The sequence below is a fragment of the Ornithodoros turicata genome, chromosome 2, assembly GCF_037126465.1.
Source record: "Ornithodoros turicata isolate Travis chromosome 2, ASM3712646v1, whole genome shotgun sequence".
Lineage (NCBI taxonomy): Eukaryota > Metazoa > Arthropoda > Arachnida > Ixodida > Argasidae > Ornithodoros > Ornithodoros turicata.
In genome coordinates, this window is record NC_088202.1 from 107,840,218 (window position 1) to 107,856,223 (window position 16,006).

Consider the following 16,006-nt stretch of genomic DNA (forward strand, 5'->3'; position numbering starts at 1 on the left):
AAGTCGGCGGTACGTTTGGAGCGCAATGAATTCCTATAGCGATATCTCATTGTGTTTCCGATATATTTTCGTATTCCTGTTCCAAAAGACACCATGCTTTGTTTATCTGCTCCGAACAATAAAGCTGTAAAACACGGTTTTAAATGTGCTATCAGCACGCTCATACTAGTTTTGCAACTGATTGTATGACGGAAACTAGCTTCGTAGCCAATATTATGCAGTATGTTAAACATACCTTCCTGGGTTTCGCAAATGTGAGCTAAAAGTTAGAAAATGCACAGAATAACACCAATTATGTTCCTAACTATTCAATTGCGCTTAGCTTATAAAAATTCAAACAACACTCAAAAAGTAGACACTGAAGCTTTTTGCGTCTATTAGGGTACTAGCTTTCGCGTGGTCAACGAGCACCTGGGGGCTTGTTCTGTGTATATATACTTGCATTTCTGTTTCACTCATTTTGTACCTGAAACAGCGTGGTCCACCACGCGAAAGCTAGTTCCTTAATAAATGTAAATTCATTGTCTACTTTTTTGAGTGCTGTTTGATCTCCGAGGACCTGACTTCTTTCTCTCCGTGCTACGACGTCTTCTTATAAAAGTTAGTGAAATTGAGGAAGACTGTCACATCAGTCTGCCTGATTAACAACTAACTAAAAGGACTGACAAGAAGAAATTCTGCTTCATCGTTATGTCACTTTTTCTCTCTGTGTTCCACGTCTTCCATATTACGGAAAGTAGCGGTAGCGGAGAAAGAGTCCTCCGCTACCCGTATTTGTAGCGGAAATACATTTTTCGTTGGTAATTCAAAATGTAGCGAGATCGCTACTGCGCTACTGAATAAGGTAGCGAATACGGTAGAGGTGCTACTAGTAGCGCCGCTATGTACAACACTGGTGCACACGCTATGTACAAGGGTCGTCCAAGGTTTACAGAAACTTTTATTTCTTGAAATACAGTGGAAAATTCGGAAAGTACCAAAATACGTCACTTTTTCAAAGTATTCACCGTGCGCATCTACACACCACTGCCATAGCTGTGGCAACTATTTGATGCCTTGGCGTAGGAAGAAGCGGTCTGGTGTCGTAGCCACTGCAGGACATGTTTCTGGAGGGCTTTGTATGTGTGGAACATCTTTCCTCTAAGGTGCACTTTAACGGGCTCAAACAACTGGTAACTGCTTGGAGCTAAATCTTGACAGTAAGGGACACGGTGCAAAACCTCCCCGCGCATTTCGTCCATGGTTGCTACCGTCAAATTCGCCGTGTGAGGCCGGGCATTGTCATCAAGAAGAATGACCCTTCCGGACAACATCCTAGGCATTTTGTAGGGAATTGCGCTTCGCACGCGCTCTAACATTGTCGCGATCCCATTATCAACGTGGAGTAGGACTGGATATTAATCGTGACCCCTTGATCCAAGAAGTCCACATGGATGATACTCCGCATGTCCCATGGGGACGTCTCGGCAGACGGCTGCATCTTAGTTTTCTTTGGCGGCGGGAAAGCCTTATGTTGCCATTCAATGTTGTTTCTTTTTGTTATCTGGGGTCAAATGATGCATTCAGGTTTCATCACATGTAACGATTGATTGCAAAAATTGGTCTCCCTCGGATTGAAACCGGTTGAGCAGCTGCTCCGAGACTGCCATGCGCGTTCATTCTGGTCACAAGTAAGGTGTCAGGGAACTCAGACGTCAGGGCGTCAGCCCGCTATTGATGCAAATTTGTTGGGACTGTAACAGTAACGCAGTGAGCTGCATTAAGCTAAAATAGGCTTACTGTGGAAAAAATGACCCCTTCCGCATTTAATAGCCAGGTAGATCGATAACTCCGCGGTTACACACACACACACGCCGCATATACATCGAATATTACCCTGTCATATTGATTGACTGATAATATTTCGTGACTTCAGGTCGCGAAACAGCTATAATCATGAGCGACGCAACAGTGGTCGATCTGCGGATTAATTTTGCCCACCTGAGAGCCCTTTAAATGGGCCGTAAACAGGTACAAAAGCCGCACATTTCTTTGTGTTATACTATTGAAACTTAAGCAGTGAAAACTCCTTGCAATTACTAACGTTCAAAAACAAAAGGCGCTTGCATACGGATGAAATATTCACTGCACTCTTTCGCATTTTAGCTCCGCCCCGCGCTCTAACTTCACGTCATTTTGACGTAGCGCTTCCTTCACCAGTTACGATCGAGTGTTGCACGTATGATTTTATTTCAAATGAGGAATTGGACTAGATGAACGTGAATCCTCTTCTATTCAAAATCTAAACAGTTACAGCCTCAAACTGAAAAAGAAATGCGTTTAATATAGGTATCATACGCGTACTACGTTTTCTGGGCTGTAGCACGCAGCACACCACGAGCGCGAATGAATATCCGGGACTACAGTTCCGGAATCTTAGGTAGGTGCGCGATAGAACATCTTCGTCATCTTCGAATGGTTCCGACAACTGGGCTGCCGTACTTTGGTTTGAGCCACGCGGCATCGCGTCACCAGCTCGTGTGGTACGTGGATAGCGTGCTGGCCATGTCACGTCGTGACTGGGAGGAACCCGGGTTCGAATCGCGTCATGTGAAAGCAGCCCAACTGTTGACGTTTGCGCCAGCCGGAGATGTTGAAGATGTCATGACGTTGAATTTCGGAACCACGCAGCTCAGAACGTCGTTTCACACAAACAAACTGAGCGCTCCAACTCACAGCTCATAACTATGTTTATTGGCTGGTAATTTGAAACGTCATGTGCGCAGCTCGGCCCCCCGATTGGACGGCGAAACGCTACGTAGCCATGTGACGTATACGTGGTGGAGAGAGGCTCGCTGGTTACTCATCTTTGAAAGCAGTTATATGGGTGAATGATCTGGCACGAGCCGAACCAAATGTATACTTGGGTATTATGATCTGCGTTCTTTCATGGGGTATCGTTATTTCAGAAATGTTTGGTGGCCTGTTTACGGCCCCTTTAACGTGCGCCGAAGTCTCAACACACGGAACACCGTACTTAACGTCCCATGCGGAAGAAGACGTATCTAAGCAACCTGTACACTACCACCAGGTTTCCAGCGTCCTCGGCCGGTATCCAACCCGCGTCCTTTGGATCAGTAGGCAGACCGGCTACAAACTGATCCACTGAGACCTGTTTGATTGACTAAATCCCAGTTCACACAATTGCGTTCCGATGCGTGCGAATGCATGCGGGCTGCCGTGGTAACCAACTGTGCGTCGCCCAGGGTACCATTGGCCGCGCTCCAGATAGAAGAAGAAGAATGTCAACGCATACGCATGCCGCCGCACGTACGCATTGGAACGCAATAGTGTGAACCGGGCTTTACACTGTTCGACTCTGAAGTATATTGCTCGGATCTGTATCCAGATGTGTCATTCGCAACGCAACAGTGACACGAAATCTTCCTTTCACGCATGTATTGCGATGTTTCGTTTTTATATTACAGATATTATGCCATGCTAGAGATACATGCCATGATTTGTTAGGTACAGCTCCCGTACTCTTATTATGCAGCTGGACTGTGCACACTACTAAACATAATGAACATCATGGTGATGGGCACCGAGAGACACGGTCAAACAACAGCGGACAACAAATTCCTTTTGTTGTCTGTCCTTGTTTGACCGTGTCTCTCGGTGCCCTTCACCGTGAGTTCATACCAGCTTGCCTGCACCATCTCCTTTTGTCTTTAATAATGAACATGTTGTTGCGTATGTCGGTTCTCTCACGTGTTTCCCCCAGAGGAGACTGAGGAGCTTACGACGATGACGACTCTCTCACACAAATGTATGATGTACCCCAATTGAACAGAATATCGCGACAGCAAGCATCGTAGCAGCGAGTGGAGGATTAGGGAAGTTATATTTAGAGAACGAGTTGTAAGCTTCCCGACGTTATCAGTAAATCTGAGTTCAAGCCAACGAATCACAGAAGCAACAATAATAGAAAACATCAATTCCAATTTGTATTAGGCACGCATCACTGTGCAAGGGAATGCTAGCGCAGTTGTTATCCAGCATGCTATCAGCTCTCTATCCATGTACAGTGCTCCTGCTTTTACGCATGCGTTCCTGGCATGAAGCAGGTTCATCGTTTCACGAATGGATGATCTGTCGTAACCACTTTGATCAAGATGCGTGTGGCATAAACAGAACTCGATTAAGAATGCTCTGGAAGACATATAGCGTGGGTAATAAATGATTCTCTCGATGCTGCGCTCATGTTAAGCCACCGGCTATATTTAATGGATATGTCGATCTATGACGAAGGAGTTACAAAGGCGTACGCATCCTTGAGAGCATTTGCCTGCTAGATGCGTATGGCAGCCGAGTGGAAATTGTGATACAACAGGGCCTTCCTGAGCATTAAGAATATGAAAGCAGTAAAGCAAGTCGTACCAATAAAATGCCCCACGTGCCGTGTACGTGCCCCAGGATAAAATTTTCATCTTCTAAGCTTCTTTAAATGTGGGTCGAAAATACGCAACGCGCGGCGCCCCTGTCGTGGCTGCTTTTCTTTGTTGGGAGCGAACCAACCTCTGATCTTCGTCTGCCTGCACACTACCAACTGATCCGTGCCCGAGTGTCTTGCGTGTCCTCGGTCGGAGTGGGCTACAGCATTGTGTGGTCTCCTTGAGAGAGATATTCCTCCTGGTATCGATACGATATATTTTGTACACGTCAGGAGTGTAAGGTGGTGCTGACAATGACCGGAGACAGGTTTGCCGTCGTTGGCTTCACTCCTCTGTGGAGTGTCACAACGGTAGCCAAGAGAAGAGGAGGAGGGATGAAGAACAGCAAACGCTGACGACGAGATTTATAAGTGATGCCATACGCAACAACACCAGGGATTGCCAACTTGGAAAAAAGCAGTGTCAAAAGAGTCATAGCACATGAGCCAGCGTGTCATCTCTGGAGTCCGCAATGTCTTTCTCGCTCACCTTGATCGTGTGCCCGACAATCTATTCGGATATAAGGGTCAGGCACGCGTTATGGCCCGCATGTGGTTGATCGGAGCCACGTATCCCTAAACCTATCGATTAGTAATCGCGTGTGGTTATGTGCTGCACGTGGCGCCATGTAGGACTGCGAATAATTTCGACCAGTTGGGGTCCTTTCACGGGCCCCAAGAATTTGCAACATACGGTGCAGGAAGCAATGTTTACCTCCTCCACAATGCTGTACCGTCACAAGCCATTCTGTCTCGCTTTTCATTGTAATTTGTGAAATTATATACGAGAAATATCCCGCATAACAAATATTTCACAAGGCTGCACCAGCCAAGAAACGTAAAAGAAACGTAATTGATCATTGTGAGCAAAAGTAGCACGCACAGGCACAACACTTCAGAGCTCCCCCAAAGTCCAACCGCTATGACGTTAAATTTTTTTCTCTCTCTCTTCTCTCTCTCTCTCTCTTTTTCTTGCTCGTCATATGTGCATAGATATTCACATTGACTTCCTTGGTGTGTGGGATGGAAACAATTATTCGAAGCACGAAGGGAGAATAGGAGAAGAAATGAGGCTCTGTGATTGTGCACAAGTAAGTCCTCGTTAGTGTAGACCCGAATTTGAAAAGTTCGTCCTGCACAAATTGCGTTCACTTCTCGCTCGCAGAATTCGTCCGACAAATCCTCTGTTCGGTGCCCTACGTTTGTACGATTTAATCACCGCACAGGATATAGAGGTAAGGGTTACACTATAATGACTGCTAGAACTTCGTTGTCAGTTGCGATGGGCTGCGGACCTAAATGCATCTGAACAAGTTCCCCACAACTCGTTGTTACAGTGCTGTTGGATTACCACTGGCGTCGCGAAACCGGGAAGTTTCATGCGGTGATTGTGCACTCAGCGTTCCCGTGGGATCATGACGCGAGAGAGGTAACTGAGTAGAGTGACCTACGTTTTCGTTGGTTGCGGAGTAACACAACATTGACGTCAATGTTAGATCAGGCGTCCTGCAAGAGATCACGTTCGAAAGACAATTAACAGGGTGATTGGAGAAACAAAAATCGATACAAGGTTCAGCTAGATGTTCCCTGACTCAGTGGATGTGGCGAGGCGCCTATCACTGATGGACGCAGCCTTCGTTGAGAAAAAAAAAAGAAAATAACTGAACATGAGTCCTTCCCATGGACGTTGGGTGTTCCATGGGGGTGGACCATGGGTGTTCCAAGCACCTGCGGCACTTGACCGCGACATTTTGCCTGAACGTACGCGTTATGTAGTACGCCCAAAGACAGTAAAAGGCTACTTTTAAACTGTGCCGCTGGGATGCAAGGGGTGTCGAAGGAGGCCATTAGTACAATCGTTTACGTTATGTTCAAGGAGATTACCCGTGCATCAGTTTATCGCATTAAATCCCACAATCACATAATAAATAATACATAATCGCATAAAAAATATAATAAATCACGTAGTAATGTAGGCAACAGAATATTCAGGTCAGATAAGCGCCAAAGAACGGACAAATGAGGGCCACGCATTGTTCACATATCGAATGGCACAATATTGATGAAAGTTCAGAACGCTCGACCCTGATGTGGACAATCTTATTACTGAATAATCTCATGTGCAGAGAACGTACTCCACTCTGGTGGGAATAGAAATGCCTTAGCTCGCTGCTCATGGGAGAGCCCACACTGAGCACCTCTCGAGCGGTTCGTGTACACTGGCTACCTCGATCTGCTAAGGCCGTGCTTTAGATACAGTTGGACCCGCTTCAGCCACTCACAATACATTGCGAGGTTTAGCGCCGTACCTTAACAGACGATTACTGTCGGCTGATTCTCAGACTACCTGTTTTATATGTAGCGTCAGTCACTGCGGCCAGTCAAGACTTAGCTGTCGTTACGGTCGTTATAGCAGACCTGCAGAAAGCGATTTCAGGCTGCGTGAATTTGAAGAAGAAATGCGTGTTTTCGTGCACCACTACTTTCCAGGACCCGACAGGATCACATAGAAAGTCATTACCAGTTATTAGCTTTTGGCTTTAAACATGATGTTAGAACCAACAAATAAAAGGTGAAAAGGTGGAGTACGTCCAGGGTGTTGCAGCGATTTCGTTTCAAGAAAAGACAGTGGACTACACTGTTAGAAGAAAAGGCATAGAGGAGGTATAACGAAGGTATAAACCACGGCTAAATTACCATATTTATACTGAGGCTATATACTTTGCACGCCAGTTGAGGGTATAATATGGTACTTCTTTCTTGGGTTTATACCTTCCGTATTTTGTATACCTTTAGATATGAACCTGTGGAGTGGTACAACATTAATTTGTGGTGGAGACAGTACAGTCTCAGCTAAGTAGTAATTTAATTAAAAACATAGTCAGTAATACAGTTGCATCGTAATTAATAGGGGGAGTGGTTTATTGCAGCGTGCTATTTGTTCCTGAAATGACCAAATCTTCTCCTCATCACTCATACACTGTAAACTGAAAAACACCCTTTTGGGTGTAAATGGCTTGTCCTATAACTGACACCTCTTTTTACACCATATGGTCTTAGAACACCCTTTTCAGAGGGTGTATTCTGTGTAAGACACCCTTTGAAAGGGTGCTTTTCCTTGCAAATGCCTTCTTTTGCACCCTTTAAACACCCTTTTAGGAGGGTGTTTAACAACTTTACACCCTCCTAGAAGGGTGTTTAAAGGGTGCAAAAGAAAGCATTTTCAAGGAAAAGCACCCTTTCAAAGGGTGTCTTACACAGAATACACCCTCTGAAAAGGGTGTTCTAAGACCATATGGTGTAAAAAGAGGTGTCAGTTATAGGACAAGCCATTTACACCCATAAGGGTGTTTTTCAGTTTACAGTGTATAGTTACTCGCCGCTCGAAGGCGCCCCACATTTTGCGAAGCCACGATGTATTATACCAGTATCTGTTCTCCACGAAATCCTCCCCCGTTGCTTCTTGCGTGGCGAGTAATCTGCACGAGCTCTCCTCTACGTTTTACACCTGCACTTTGTAAATATGAGTTGGTGGTACGTTTGTGTGCATGCGTGTGTGTGTCCAGGTATTTTCGTTCACTCTTTCCTTCTCGCAGTAGTTGTTGTTATTAAAGCACTTGTCGCTCAATATTATTTTGTTCCAATTTTGTTACGAGCTGGATCAAGAAAGTGTAACTTTTACATAGCGCTGAAATAAATCGAATATTCCAGTTTTCCAAGATTACACCACGGGTTTGAAAATATACCTTCAAGGGCATCTACGAGGGGTGTTCAAGTCAAACCGGGACTTTCTGTCTCCTGAGTGTACAAATAGCTCACGCTACTTCTTTTTCGTCATTTTCACACGCGACAGGCCTCCGCGTTCACCACGTGGTGGTCCAAAGTTTGTGCAAAACAGAAGACACGTGCTGGACAAGATGGCCCACAACGAGGTGAGCGCGCACATCGAACAGCGAATTGTCATGAAGTTTCTCGTGAATGAAGGCGTAAAGTAATCTGATATTCACAGAAGACTTCAGGCTCAGTATGGCCACGATACACTTAGCCGCAGCAAAGCGTTTGAGTGGCATAGCATTTCACTCCTGAGTCTAAACGCGCATCAAAACAGTGGAAGCATCCGGGCTCGCCAGCTCCCAAGAAGTTCCGAAGCACCCCGTCTGCGGGTATAGGTCATGGCCACGGTTTGCTGGGACAAGGCTGGCGTTGTTCATGTTGATTTTCTTCCCAGTGGTACCACCATCAATAGTGCATATTACTGCCAGGTTCTCGGGATTGTGCATAAGGCGCTGAAGCAAAAGCTGCCGGGCCTCATCACCAAAGGAGTCCTCCTCCTACAGGACAATGCACGCCCGCATACCGCGCATCTCACGACACGCACCTTACAGGAACTTGGCTGGGAGTTGCTGCCACATCCCTCTTACAGTCCAGACCTCGCCCCCAGCGATTTCCATCTCTTCTGCCACTGAAGGCGTTCCTTGGGGGCCGCCACTTCAGCTGCGACGACGAGGTCAAGAAGCGGTCCGATCATGGCTGCTGCGCGCCGGTAAGGATTTCTACGCTGCTGGCATACAAGGCCTCGTGAAACGCTTGGACAAGCGCATTAGTGCAGCTGGGGATTACGTTGAAAGATAAAATTAATTTCTCGCCTGTAAGTTCATTTTACTTTTGCGAGAAATGAAAAGTCCCGGTTTAACTTAAGCGCCCCTCGTATGTTGATACCATGTGGTGCAAATAATATACCTTCAGAGAGGTATAAAGTTACTGTATCTGGAAGGAGGTATAGCGTTTATACCTCAAAAAGTATGCGCCCTGGGAGAAGCCGTTTATACCCTAAAAGGTAGAAATTTTTGTAACAGTGTACCACGTTCATGCTCCGAACGTTCGTTTTCATTTTAATAACGACAGTGCTTCCACACGATACATCCATACAACCCGCTAAAGTCGACGAAGTAAAAACCCCACGCGCTGCTTCATCAAATGTTTTGGAACATATACATACTCCTCTCCGTAAAAGAGGCTCAACATATTTTACAAAGTCTCCATATTTCTCTTCTTGGGCTCGTTTTGTCCAGTACCTTTCTGCCCAACTGATTTCTTCTTTTGAAAGAGTTCTGTAGGTGCGTGCAATGCTATAGGCCGACTGTTTGAAATGAACCTTCTTAAGCATGCGGTTATCCTCAGGGCCTTTTGCAAACTACTAAACCGATCAAGATCCAGCACTTTGTAGCATAGCGACGCTTCGTTGTTCATGCTCTTCCCGTTCTGCCTTCTCGTCTACTTGTTGAAATGTGGTCTGCGCTGGCCATTCTCGTTCTTCCCCTACAAGCCACTGTGGTCCTTTACACCACTTATCACACTTAGCAAGCTTCAGGAGTGACTCTCCTCTAGTCAGTAGGTGAGCTGGATCTTGTTTGCAAGGCAAAGTCTCCAAGCTGACACGCCACTCTTGTTCTGAATCTCTGTAACTCTGTTTCCAACAAACTGCTTCCAGCGTAACGATGAGCATCTAATCTATTAATTCAGTACACGCAATTCACTGTGTGTACTGATAAAAGAGCTTCGGTTATCTTTTTGGCAGTTCTAACACCCAGCAATGCCCTATAAGATCCAGGCTGAGATAGCCGTGGGTGAGTAACCGTTTAATGACTGACATGAGATGCAGGGAATAAACAGGCTGTGATCAGTACGCAGCCAAGTCCAGAATGAGAACATGAAGTACGCGCTCTCGCGCTTCTTCGTTAGCCACCAGTGGCGCCACCACAATACCTCCCCCTTTAGGCCGAGCCGTAGCGATCGACAGAAATGCATTTGCTGCTCAAACGTCAAATCGGAACTCTCTGGAAGCCTTGACAGACCATCAGCGTTGGCGATGTTGTTCGTAGACTTGAATTGTATGTCAAACGAATAGCTCATGAGGATGATTGCCCACCGCTGTAGACGACTTGCGGTAGTAACGGGAATGCCTTTTTTAGACCTGAAAATCACAGTTAAAGGCTTGTGGTCTGTGAAAAGCGTAAACCTTCGCCCCACACATATTGGTGAAACTTCTTGACTCCAAAGATGATGGCGAGGGCTTCCCGCTCTATCTGAGCGCATTTGATCTCAGCTAGTGTCAATGTCTTTGATGCGTGAGCAATTGGTAGATTTTGGCCGTTAATACGATGGTAGATGACTGCACCAAGCCCCTTCGAAGAAGTATCCACGGCCAGGAAGATCTCTTTGCGCGGATCGTAGTGTGTGAGAATTCGGGCAGAGGTGAGCATCTTCTTGATTGCCTCAAACGCAACCACGCAAGACGCCGACCACTGCCATGGCACAGATTTCCTAAGCAAATTGTTAAGCGGAGCGCAGGCGTCCGCCAACGAGGGCAAATACTTTGCGTAGTGCTGAATCATACCGAGAAACGCCCGTAACTCTGACACTTGCGTGGGAGGAGGCATGTTCAAAATTGCCGACACCTTCTTGGCAGATGGTCGAAATCCCTCCGCTGTAACAACATGTCCCAAGTATTCCACCTGGTGCTGCGCTCTAAGACTTGCTCAAAGTTCTTGAGATGCTCCGTGTCGTTCTTGCCAGTGACAATTATGTCGTCCAGATAGCAAGCGACAGACGGAATTCCGGCAATCACTTGCTCCATTGTGCGCTGAAACACCGCAGGGGCAGATGCGATGCCAAACGGCAATCGATTGAACCGGTATAAGCCTTTGTGTGTGTTGATTACCAATATCTTCTTGTCTTCGTCGTCCAACTCCATCTGGAGATACGCCTCAGACAAGTCCAATTTGGTGAACTTCTGGCCTCCATTTAGCACTATCAACAGCTGTTCCGTTCGAGGCAAACTGCGCGAGGATACTGCGCGATCTCAACCTGGGGATTCATTGTGACTCTGAAATCACCGCAGAGTCGAACAGCTCCATTCAGCTTCGGAACAACCACAATGGGGTAGCCCATTCCGACACCTCGACTGGTTCCAGCACGCCATTATTTACCTGACGTTGTAGGTCAGCTTGTACTGCCTCACGAGTCGCAAAACGAATCGGTCGTGCCTTGAAAAACTTTGGCTGAGCGTCGTTTTTTAGATGGAGATGAACCAAGGTCTTGATACATCTACCGAGCTGATTGCGAAAAAGGTCTTCGTAAGCCCCCAGAATCTCGTCCAACGCAGACATTGAGCTGATGGAACCACAAACAGCTCGTTGAGATTGATGCCTATCTTGCGTATCCACTCTCGCCCAAGAAGATTAGTGTGCTCTATCTTGGTGAAGATAACCCCCCCTGGTAAGGTTTCTTCTCTTCCATCGATGAAGACATGAAGGTCTGCCGCCCCACGAAGCGGAATTTCATTCTTGTTGAAGGCGCGTAGACGGACTGGAGAGGGATGTAGCCTTGGCTCGCCCAGTTTCTTGTACGTCCGATCATCCAGAAGCGTGGCACGGGAACCAGTATCCACTTGTAATACGACCTGCTTGTCCTTGATCTTGCACGTAAGGAACTTCCCGTCCTCTTGGTCGGCAAGGAAAACGTCAGTCACAAGCTTCACTTTGCGGACGGACCCTCTTGCCTTTGTGTTTTGCCTGTGGCTGGGATGTACGAGACATCTTTGCAATATGGCCAATCTTTTCAATGGCCGCAATTTTCCTGGAGGTGGTTAAAATTGCCACATCTGAAACAAGACTCCTTGCTTGCATTCCTGGATGTCACCTTGTGCACGCCCGTCCCAGTATGCAACTGCTTGGATTCAGCCTCTGCGGCCAAAGAGCTTTTAGCCAGCCGAATCGCTGCGTCCAGAGTTAAACTTTTCTCTAGGACGAGCCGGGCGCGAATGCGTTGATGACGGAGACCCACCATAAAGGCAGTTAGTAAGGAACAGGCTCTCACATCTGTTTCTGTTTCGTATTCGCAACGGGAAATTATTGCAGACAAGCGCTGAATGAAGTCTTTGACGAGTTTGCCCTCTTGCTGACGTGCGGACAAGAGCTTGGACCTCTGAAATTCTCTGAAGCACTTTGGCGTGAAGTGTTCAGATAACACGGCCGTAATGTCTTTGAAAGGTACTTCTGTGACTGTCCGAGGCTGGAGCAAGTTGTAGAGTCGTCCGGACTGAGTGACGAAATCAAAAGTCCACATTTGTCCGCGTCGTTGATGATCCTTGCTGCTTGAAGTGCTGCTTAGAACCGAATCTTATAGAGCTTCCAGCCCTCCTTCTCCGGATCGAACGTGCCAGGACTTCGAAACCGTCGTACTGCATCATCAGAGGCTGCTCATGACGTTGGCGTCGTTGCAGGTTCGTCCCCATGCATTTCAGTCCGAGACCCGCTCGTCGCCATTTGAGATAGCCGTGGGTGAGTAACCGTTTAATGACTGTGACATGAGCTGCAGGGAATAAACACGCTGTGATCAGTACGCAGCCAAGTCCAGAATGAGAACATGAAGTATACGCGCTCTCGCGCTTCTTCATTAGCCACCAGGGGCGCCACCACACAGGCGAGGTAAAGTGAGAGGCTTCAGGGGAGCCACTCAAGCCTTTGCGAGAACTAGTCCTACTCTTGCAGGTTCTCAATTTTTCGGAACTCGTATGAAAGCGCAGGCCCCATATCATCGTGAACTTGCATCGCTGAAATGGTGCAACTCCAGCGTGTAGTCTGCTTCATGCTTTGACATGAGACACCTGTTTAATGAGACATGCGGCAAATTCGACAACTCCGATAGCCATGCGTGCCACTGCTGTTGAAGCTCTCCTGTTAAGGGTGGATCCCAGTCCAGCTTTTCTACCCAAAAAACGCGGAAACAATATCTTTACTAGGATGCTGAACGACGAAAGCATGCCCAGAGGATCAACCCCCCTCCCCCTGGAGCTCCAAGGTCGCTTGTGAAAAAGTGCGCTCGTTAGTCATAGGTCGTCATGATTATTCTCAGATGTCATAATAGAAACCTCTAAGCACCCGCACAGTCGGCAACGTCTGCCTCCAGAAAAAGAGGTGGCGAGGGGATGCACACTTCCCCCCCCCCGCCTGGAAGCACTTTGCCCCCCTTGGAAATAAATCCTGGGAACCCCCATGCAACAATCTTATAGCTGTGTAAGTTGTGCCTGTTGCTGCCGAAATCGTTATGCTAATGTGGGCCATGCTTGTATACGCAAATACCTAGAGAAAGATATTTTTTATTCCGTGTTAGCGCCGCGAAGCAACTGTGACTATATAAGCGGCGTACAGATATGGACAGCTGGTGAGAGGACAGCAGGAAGGAGTGAGGGATAGGTGGAAGAGAAAGAGATTATTTTGACTTTGTCTCTGAGTACTTCTCAGCAGACTATATACATCATAAACTTTCATCAGCTTAATTTCCTAGACTACCGAAATAAGCACACGCAAAAAAGGGGAAAACGAAGAGATAATCCTATAATAAGATAGATGGTGCTTATCCCATTTCATTAGAGAGGAGAAAGGATCAGATCCTTATGAGTCAACACAGAACTGAATCTTACGCGAACTTTTTTTGTGTAATACCGTTAGGTTGCGATCTATGTTCTACTAAAAGTACAGCTGTATCGTATTTACGTTACAGATTGGTGGTAAACAATAGCAGCGCATAAACTATATTTCCCATAAAATCGTCATTCAAAAGGAACTGACATTAGGAATTCTACGGATTCCGAGGACAGCAGACTTACTTTGCTACCGTCACTCTTGTGACAAGACGAAGCAAAAGACATAGGTTGCGAGACAAAAGACACATGCGAGACAAAGCAAAAAGGCATCATAAGCGGTTTCACGTAAACGCATTAGCTCACGCTCCCGAAGCGCCTCAATGCGTATTTATCTCTGGTACGAGATAAATGACCTGGCAACTGTCTCAGCTTTTGTCTCGTGCTCCGTTCAAGTCAAGGAGAAAATTACAAATACCGGCGTCAATAAAAATCGCTCAGGAATAAAAGGCAAACTGCTTCAAATAAGAAATGTATATTTGAGTGATGGTATGCAGCACATCGTGAGCAGTGCAGGGAAAGGGCTAGGGAGACATTTCTTGTATCTCTTAAAGTGCAAAGAGATTGATCTTTATGAAGCCCCTCATGGGAAGACAGCAGCCGTGAAAAGAACGCGCAGTATACGTTGCACTAACGTAGCTCTCTCAGCCACGAATAGTCGTGTCAAATACAGAATAGCAAGGAACACAAAATCGTACTCTCTTTATTCCTCGACATCCTAGGTAGTGAGATAACAGACGTCAAGCCGTGCTGTTTCGTCCGCGCAATATCGTATTCTTTTGTAATTCGCGCACAAACAACCGATGATAAAGTGTGGCAGACGTTTACTTCATGCATGTTGTCTTCATCCGTCTCCTCCCCCCCCCCTCCCAGATACCTATCTGCAGAACACTTCACGGTGGAATTTATTGGATACAGACACGCCCTTTTCACTTGTACTGGAGCCTTTATCCAACTGACAGGCTAGCATCCGCCAAACGAAGTCCCTGTATCACTACGCCCATTGTGTGGTGCGTGGCTCTCACTCAGCAACAAGGAGGAGGAAGTGACACACTTGAGTTACAAGAAGAGTGTACACGACAAAAGCATCGAGTTGGAACAAAATGAAACGGTAATTGCATTTAAGGCCAGCAAACTAAAGAAAAGCTAGACACTTCCATGACCTGTTCTCATTCTGCGCGTTACTCTACCAATTCTTCGGCAAATAGACTGCGTCAAAGAGCAACAACACTTTCGTTACAGCCTCATTTCAGTAGCTGCGAATATATTGTTTTGTGGGGACTTCGACAATTGCGTTTCTTTACTCCACGCGACATAGAGCATTGTCGCATACGCGGCTTAAAAGAAGAGTAAAGTGCAAAAATTTATCCTCGCGGATTCGAAGATTCCGTTACACTGCAAGTAATAAGTTGCTCCTCATGATCCGAGCCCGTTCGTACACTTTCCCGCGCCGTGCTCTCCGCAGCAGGGATGAACTAACCCGGGGACGACTTGGTCGGTAGCGAAGGAGGCACAAGTTTATTGTACCAGCATATAGCAAAATCACTTGTTACGCGACATGACAATAACGGCGCTACCAAAGCGTCGGAGTAGGGGCTGCGGAGGTAGGAGGGTTCATCCACTCAGCCGATGAGGGATGCAATTTACCCGTCTACTCCAACTCTCCAGCCAAAACTGCCCAGCGAACTCGCGCTGGCTTCCGCCAAACCTCGGTTGTCCTTGGCGGCTCAACTGGCCAACACCGGTTCCGTGGTTGGCGCCCTTGAATCCCTGCCTTCAGGGACAAGAGGAATTCCTTCCCTATTATACTTCCCTCGTGCGATGGGGATTTAGAGTCTTTCTAATGAGTGCGAGCCGACGTTCTGGAGCCACCTCTCCGCATCGCGGTGTATACATAGGCGACAGGCGACCCGCACTTACACCTCCGGCCGAAGATCGTTGGTCCGACCTCCGAAGGGTCGACCAACGTACATGACGAAATAGTGCTGGTCGCAAGTGCTACGACAAGTTCCACAAATATAGTTCGATAAATGAATATAGGTAGTTCAGTT

General features: G+C 46.9%; 1 long non-coding RNA gene across 1 annotated transcript; it reads left to right on the plus strand.

The window, feature by feature from the left end:
• Window positions 1-3,308: 3,308 nt before the first annotated feature.
• Window positions 3,309-5,896, plus strand: LOC135385932 (uncharacterized). The gene is made up of 4 exons (XR_010420534.1): window positions 3,309-3,437; window positions 5,465-5,562; window positions 5,637-5,706; window positions 5,809-5,896. It is a non-coding gene; the product is annotated as an uncharacterized LOC135385932 (long non-coding RNA).
• Window positions 5,897-16,006: the final 10,110 nt, after the last annotated feature.